Source organism: Mandrillus leucophaeus, unplaced genomic scaffold (assembly GCF_000951045.1).
Source record: "Mandrillus leucophaeus isolate KB7577 unplaced genomic scaffold, Mleu.le_1.0 Scaffold472, whole genome shotgun sequence".
NCBI classification, from domain to species: domain Eukaryota; kingdom Metazoa; phylum Chordata; class Mammalia; order Primates; family Cercopithecidae; genus Mandrillus; species Mandrillus leucophaeus.
In genome coordinates this window covers 1313506-1321114 of record NW_012105054.1, presented here as the reverse complement: position 1 = coordinate 1321114, position 7609 = coordinate 1313506, and positions in this window count along the sequence as shown.

Genomic DNA, 7609 nt, shown 5'->3' with positions numbered 1-7609 from the left:
TATCTTTTCCAACAGGAAGTTGATTGAACGACGAGAGAATGACCCCTAATAGCAAAGAAGTTAGTGAAGACCCAATACTATGAAAATACGAATCCATGAAATTCTGTGAGCTTGGCAGACTTTGCAACAAATTCAAACATGTTGACACTGGTGCAATCACATGCCTCTTTTCCAGGTTATGGCCCTTCATCAGAATTCCTGCCCAGAGGTATTTGGATTATATGTGCCCAATTACATCTTCTTTGTGTGCTCACATGATGCAACAGTCCAAAGACTAAAGGAACTGAAACTGAACCATCGATCAGGCTTATTGTGAAAATTGGAAAACTGGTCTTTCCCTGCTTGTAAATGCTGCCCTAAATGCCCCCAAACAACTGTTACAAAGTTTTCCTTGGGATTTAACTAAGATTCCCGGGGATTTAAGATACTGGCTGCCAGATTGTTAAAATGCATTAATGTTTATAGTGATTATGATTACGAGAACTAATAATAAATACTTGCATATACCTGGAACGTAGCCCAAATCCTACTGTTTCACAAGAAAGACTCAGTGTAAAGGCGTAGCTCTTCAGAAAACTGCACACAGGAAAATATGAGACCAGTCTAGACCCACAGAACTGTGGCTACATGCCAGAAGCAGGCTAATCAAACTCTTCCCAGACCTCTTGCAATGCTTTAGAAAATTAAAAAAGAAAAACAGCTATCTTAATTGTATCTTTTCATTGCTACCAATTTGGATAGGCTGACTCTAAAAACATTGCATTTCTGATATCACCAGGCGCAGTACAAGTAAAAGAAACAGTCGCAGACAGAAGTGGCTTACAAATGCTACTGTCAGTGAATGACAGGATTAATTCCTCTTTGCCTCTATAACCTTAAAGGCTGAATTGCAGCTATCTCATCACCCTTCAGTCTGTCCCAGGATGGTTAGCTCAAGTGCTCAAAGCCTTTGCTGGCTAATGAAGCCAAGGTCAGAGGTCTGATTTATTGTTGGCCAGTTAGCTCTCCTGAACTGCTTGGTCACAACCCAGGATGGAGTCACTGGTCCCAAGGAGCCAAGTTCTTTCTAATACTCAGAAGCAATTCTAGGTATATTTGCTCTAATCACCAGCTAGTTGCACTGCTGCAATATGCAAGATATGGAATGATCACCACTTTAATTCCAGAGTTTCTGTCTCTCTTGAACTTAAAAATCGTGTAACACTCCTTTACCCAATCAACAACAGAAGTTGCTGATTGCTTTGTTCCCCACCAAAAAAAAGTTTTCACACCTTTTGATGGTAATCGTAATACTCAGGTATCATTCAGGAGATCAGTTTTCCTTTCACGGTCCTAGAAAAGGTTTTCATTGTAAAATATATCTCACTGGGGAAGATAATCAGAAGAGTGAAAATTCCATGACAGTAGGAAATCATATTTTCAGAGTCAACAGAGGGTAAAGATCAAATTTATCCTAAAGAAATATTTGCTGTTCTTAAAAAAAAAAAAAGAGTAACAACTCAGAAGCTGATGAACTTTTAAGGCTATTCAAGTCTCAGGGGTATTGTGTGTACTTTTTATAGGACAAAGGGGCAATCTGTACCCCAGGAATAATACCAGGGACTATATAAGGCAAATGTTTACAAAGTGTGTTGGATTGTTGAATCCAAAATGTTTCCCTCCTGCCTCAGGATTGTGTGTCTACATGAAGTTTAAAAGGCTTTTAAAAGATAAGGTAGACCAGCAAGTGCTGGAGAACCAATGAGGTGGCCACTTGCTCGGTCAACCTGATATGGACTGATTTACTGATAGCCAATACACAGCTTGAAAAGTGATGAAAGAAACTCAAGCAGAGGGGAAGTGTTGGTGCAGTCCTCAGAAAGATGATTGGCTGAGGCCACAGGGTGAGACACAAAGAAGGTGGGGAAAAACAAAACAAAACAAAAAAAACCTACTTTACAATTTTACACTCCACTTGCCACTTCTAAACAATTTTTTTTAAGTGACCAACTGTTCACTGGACTTGGAGTTACAGAATCCCAGTTAGATTCAGGGTACCTGGTATTTCATGTCTCCAAACTTCTCTAATGTTCACTTGTCTGTGTTTAATTGTTTACAGTTTAATTGTTCACACAGACAAGTGAACATCAGCTTAAACTATTTTAACTAAATTATAGTTTTAACAATTTATTTATACACAACTTATACACAAACAAATGGAAAAACATCCCATGCTCATGGATAGGAAGAATCAATATCATTAAAATGGCCATACTTCGCAAAGCAATGTACAGATTCAAAGCTATTCCTATCAAACTACCAATGACATTCTTCACAGAACTAGGAAAAGCTATTTTAAAATTCATATGGAACCCCAAAAAAGGCCCACATAGCCAAGGAAATCCTAAGCAAAAAGAGCAAAGCTGGAAACATCACATTACCCAACTTCAAACTATACTACAGGGCTACAATAACCAAAACAGCATGGTACTGGTACAAAAACAGGCACATAGACCACTAGAAAAGAGTAGAGAGCACAGAAATGAGGCCACACACCTACGGCCATCTGATCTTCAACAAAACTGACTAAAACAAGCAATAGGGAAAAGACTGCCTGTTCAATAAACGGTGCTGGGATAACTATCTGGCCATATGCAGAAGATTGAAGCTGGAACCCTTCCTTACACCACAGACAAAATAAACTCAAGATGGATTAAGAACTTAAATGTAAAACCCAAAACTATAAAAGCCCTGGAAGACAATCTAGGTAATACCATCCTGGATCTAGGAGTGGGCAAAAATTTCATGACAAAGACACCAAAAGCAATCACAACAAAAGCAAAAATTGACAAGTGTTATCCTATTAAACTTAAGAGCTTCCACACAGCAAAAGAAACTATCAACAGAGTAAACAGACAACCCACAGAATGGGAGAAAATATTTTCAAACTATGCATCTGAAAAAAGTCTAATGTTTGGCATCTACAAGAAACTTAAACAAATTTCCAAGAGAATAACAAACAGCCCATTAGAAACTGGACAAAAGACATGAACAAACACTTTTCAAAAGAAGACATACATGTGGCCAATAAGCATATGAAAAAAAGCTCAATATCACTGATCTTTAGAGGAATAAATCAAAACCACAGTGGGATACCATCTCACACCAGTCAGAATGGCTACTATTCACTGTTGGTGGGAGAGTAAATTAGTTCAACCATTGTGGAAAGCAGTATGGTGATTCCTCAAAGAGCTAAAAGCAGATCTACCATTCAACCCACCAATCTCATTACTGGGTATACACCCAGAGGAATATAAATCACTCTACCATAAAGACACATGTATGTGAATGTTTATTGCAGCTCTACTCATAACAGCAAAGACATGAAATCAACCTAAATGCCCATCAGTGACAGATGAGATAAAGAAAATGTGGTACATACACACCATGGAATACTATGCAGCTATAAAAAAGAATGAGATCACGTCTTCTGCGAGAACATGGAAGGATCTGGAGGCTATTAAACTTAGCAAACTAATGCAGAAACAGAAAACTGAACACCACATGTTCTCACTTATAAGTGGGAGCTACATCATGAGAACACATGAACACAAAGAAGGAAACAGACACTGGGGTCTTCTTGAGGGTGGAGGTTTGGAGGAGGGAGAGGAGCAGAAGAGGTAATTATCGGGTACTGGACTTAATACCTGAGTTATAGAATAATCTGTACAACAAACCCCCATGACATGAGTTTACCTGTGTAACAAATCTAACATGTACCCCCAAACCTAAAATAGAAGCTAAAAACAAAAAACTAAAAAGCTTCTGCATAGCAAAGAAAACAATCAGCCAAGCAAAGAGACAACTAGCAGAATGGGAGAAAATATTTGCAAACCATATATCTGACAAAGGGTTAATATCCATAATATATAAAGAATTCAAACAAGACAATGGCAAGAAAAACAAATAGTCCAATTCAAAAAATGGGCAAAGGACCTGAATAGACATTTCTCAAAAGAAGGCACACAAATAGCCAACAGGTGTTTGAAAAAAATGCTAATATTACCAATCGGCAGGAAAAGGCCAATTTTAAAACCACAATGACTTTTCACCTTACACATGTTAGAATGCTTACTGTCATAGAGACGAAAGATAGCAATGTTGGTGAGGATGTGAAGAAAAGGGAACCCTGTACATGGTTGGTGGGAATGTGAATTAGTACAACCATTATGGAAAATAGTATAACGATTCCTCAAAAAACTAAAAATAGAACTCCCTTATGATCCAGCAATCCCACATCTGGGCATATGCCTGAAGGCTGTGAAATCAGTGTGTCAAAGAGGTAACTGCACTCCCATGACCATTACAACATTATTCACAACGGCCAAGATATGGAATGAAACTGTGTTAATTGGCAAGTAAATGGAGTAAAAAAACGTGGCATATATCCACAATGAAGTATAATTCAGTCTTAAGACAAGAAGAAGATTCTGTCATTTGTGACGATGTGGATGAAAATGGAGGACATTGTGTTAAATGAAATAAGCCAGGCACAGAAAGACACATATTGCATGATCTCACTTATATGTGGAATCTAAAGAAGTTGAACTCATAGAAGCAGAGAGTAGAATGATGGTGGCCAGGGGCTGGCGGTATCTGCATGTGTGAAATGGGGATATGTTGGTCAAAGGGTACAAAATTTCAGTTGTACAGAATGAATAAATTCTGGAGATCTATTGTATAGCATGGTAACTATAGTTAGCAATAATGTATTAATTACATGCTTGAAAATTGCTAACAGAGTAGATCTTAAATGGTCTCACTGCAAAAAGATGGTAAGTACAAGAGGAAATGAATGTATTAATATTAATTTCCTTATTGTAATCATTTCACAATGTATACATAAATCAAAACATTATTTTGTACACCATAAATACATACAATTTTTATTTGTTAGTTATACTTTTGTAAAGCTGCGGGACAGGGGAAGAAATAAATAACATGGCAAAAATACAAAACTAAATTATAAAAATAAAAATATAAAAATACTCAAACTACTTTTCAACAGATGCAGACATATTTATTACACAAAAATTTACACACATCATCTTCAATTTGTAAGATCTAAAAATCTGTTATTAAAAGAAAAAGCCAAAGAGGAAAAGAAATTCAAAAGGACTAAAATAAAATGCTCAAGTTCAATGATCAAAAATAATGAACAAATGAATAAATAAATAAAATTGTGGCTGTACCAAGAAGCTTTACATCTAAACTTGATAATTAGATTGATCAATTATGGGTAAATATTTTGGCATTAAAAATGTTTCTTGTGTCCAGGTTATTGGAAAGAACACTGGAGCATGAGCAGAGACCATGATTGTATTCCTGACTCTGTCTCTAATGGTGTACAACTCACATAGGTCACTCATCACCTCTGGGATTCTATTTCCCATCTGGGAAATGAACATGGAACTACATGATCCGACTCAGAAATTCTATAATAAGGGACTAGATCATGTTAGGCTTACCATCTGTGAGTTATTGTTTTGTATCTTTGCAGGAGATACGGCAGAATTTGCATATCATTCCCCAACTCCATCACTTATAACAATCCAAGGTTTAATGTACATTATCTAAAGACAGTGGAGAACTCTACCTGAAGGGCTCATCCATCTCCGTCCGTCAGAAAGGGGTCTAGTTCCCCAGATAATCTCAGCTGACTCTTCCAGGATATGTGTCTTTGCCTCTGCAGCAATGCCCTTTTGCGTACTTGGAGAAGTCAAGGGAAGGTTGTGTTGAATGCTGAAACACTTGGCTGGGCTATGATCTGGAAATAGTGGTTGGTACTTAGCTCCTTGCTGCCACATCTCAATTTAAGAACAGGATAGCCTGCGGCAAAGTTGTAGTCTTTTTTGTTTGTTTGACAATCTTTTTTTAGCATTGGCATATTCATTTCTTTGGGACGTTGTATTGAAAGAGTTTGGTGAACTGGTTTTTATTTTTTTTCCTCTGCTCATTTCAATGATGGTTTCATTAGAAAGGCAATTCTGAACAACACTGGCCTGCATTACAAAACTGTGGAAGGCCAGCCCTGACTCAGCGGCATGCGCAAGCATTTGCAGCACCACCAGCCTTTTTCACCTCCTTAAGCACAGGGGAGGTAAATACAGATATTAACCTTCATCTCTCCCTCAGCGCTGGTAGGGTGCTTTACTTCTGAGCAAAATCTAAACACATTGGCTGTATACGTATGTGTCTAACAGAGGATTAGAGGGAGTAAAGGTACATTGGGAATTAAGCAACATGACATTTACATAACAACCATTTATGGCTTAGGGGGATACGAAACAATAGAAAGAACTCTCAGCACAGGGCTAAGGTTTCCACTGCAGGATTCCCAGGCTCATTAATGAGAACCGTGTGGCTGGATCTTGTCACATCTGCTGAGAACTTAGCCTCAAGTGTTCCCATTTTGTGAATGTGGGGAGCTCACAAACGGTGGATTGAGCTGTCATGCTCTTTTCTGGGGGCCATATCATCATCCACGTTTTTTGTCTCATGCATTGCAGCATGAAGTTTTCTTTTTATCTCGCTTTGTTTCTCTCTGGTTATTTGTGGGCCACAAGTGGGAAGGACAAGAGGAGGAGGGAGAAAACCAAGTTAATGACAAATATCAGCTTTATCAGATCAGCTGCCACTTGTGTGATGCTGTTTTTCATAGGAAGACCCATTTAAATTGGGCTTTACATGATATCGCACAAATGAATACCTATCATTTCCAGGGACTCAACTAGATTCATTCTGAGAATATGGTTCACATCAGAGTCTGTCATAAAGAGGCATTAAAGAAGAGTACAGGGTGTGGCTCTGGGCACTGAAGAAAGCCACTGTCCACCTGTGAGCCTCATTCCCAGCCTGGGATGGAGCCTGGAGCTGCCTCCTCTGGCAAGTTTCTGAGAGGGTCCATAGGATGGTGCTTATGAAATGGCTTATCTTGGTACCATGTGCTTCGAAAACAAAGAGCACTATTTAGCTGGTTCTTTCTCCTTTGAAGTCTGTATCTCTCATCGTTCTGATGCCTCATGTTGCATTCCTCTTGTGGGCACGCCCAGGCCAGCTACAACAGCGTTGCTCAGTAACACACCAAGCTTTGGAGAACGTAATCATATCGCTCATACTGGGGCCTGGCTCGAAAACAAGCAGAAAACTACCTCCCAGGATCTGAAATGCTTCTCTTTTCCTCAGCAAGTTCACTGCCGCTTCAGAAGTTGTACCCAAGTTTGTTCTTCGGTTTTGTTTCGTTTATAGTATAAGTTAGAGTGATAGACAACTCACTATTCAAATGCAAAAATACTCTGTGCTATAGACTTTATTTTATTTGTTTTAAAACCCATCATCCCAGATATGATTTATGAAATTCAACTAAGAAATGAAACATCCAGGCCGGGCATGGTGGCTAACACTTGTAATCCCTGCAGTTTAGGACGCCAAGGTGGGTGGATCACCTGAGATCAGGAGTTCGAGACTAGCCTGACCAATATGGAGAAACCCTGTCTCTAATAAAAATAGAGAATTAGCCACGTGTGGTGGCTCATGCCTATGATCCCAGGTACTCAGCAGGCTGAGGCAG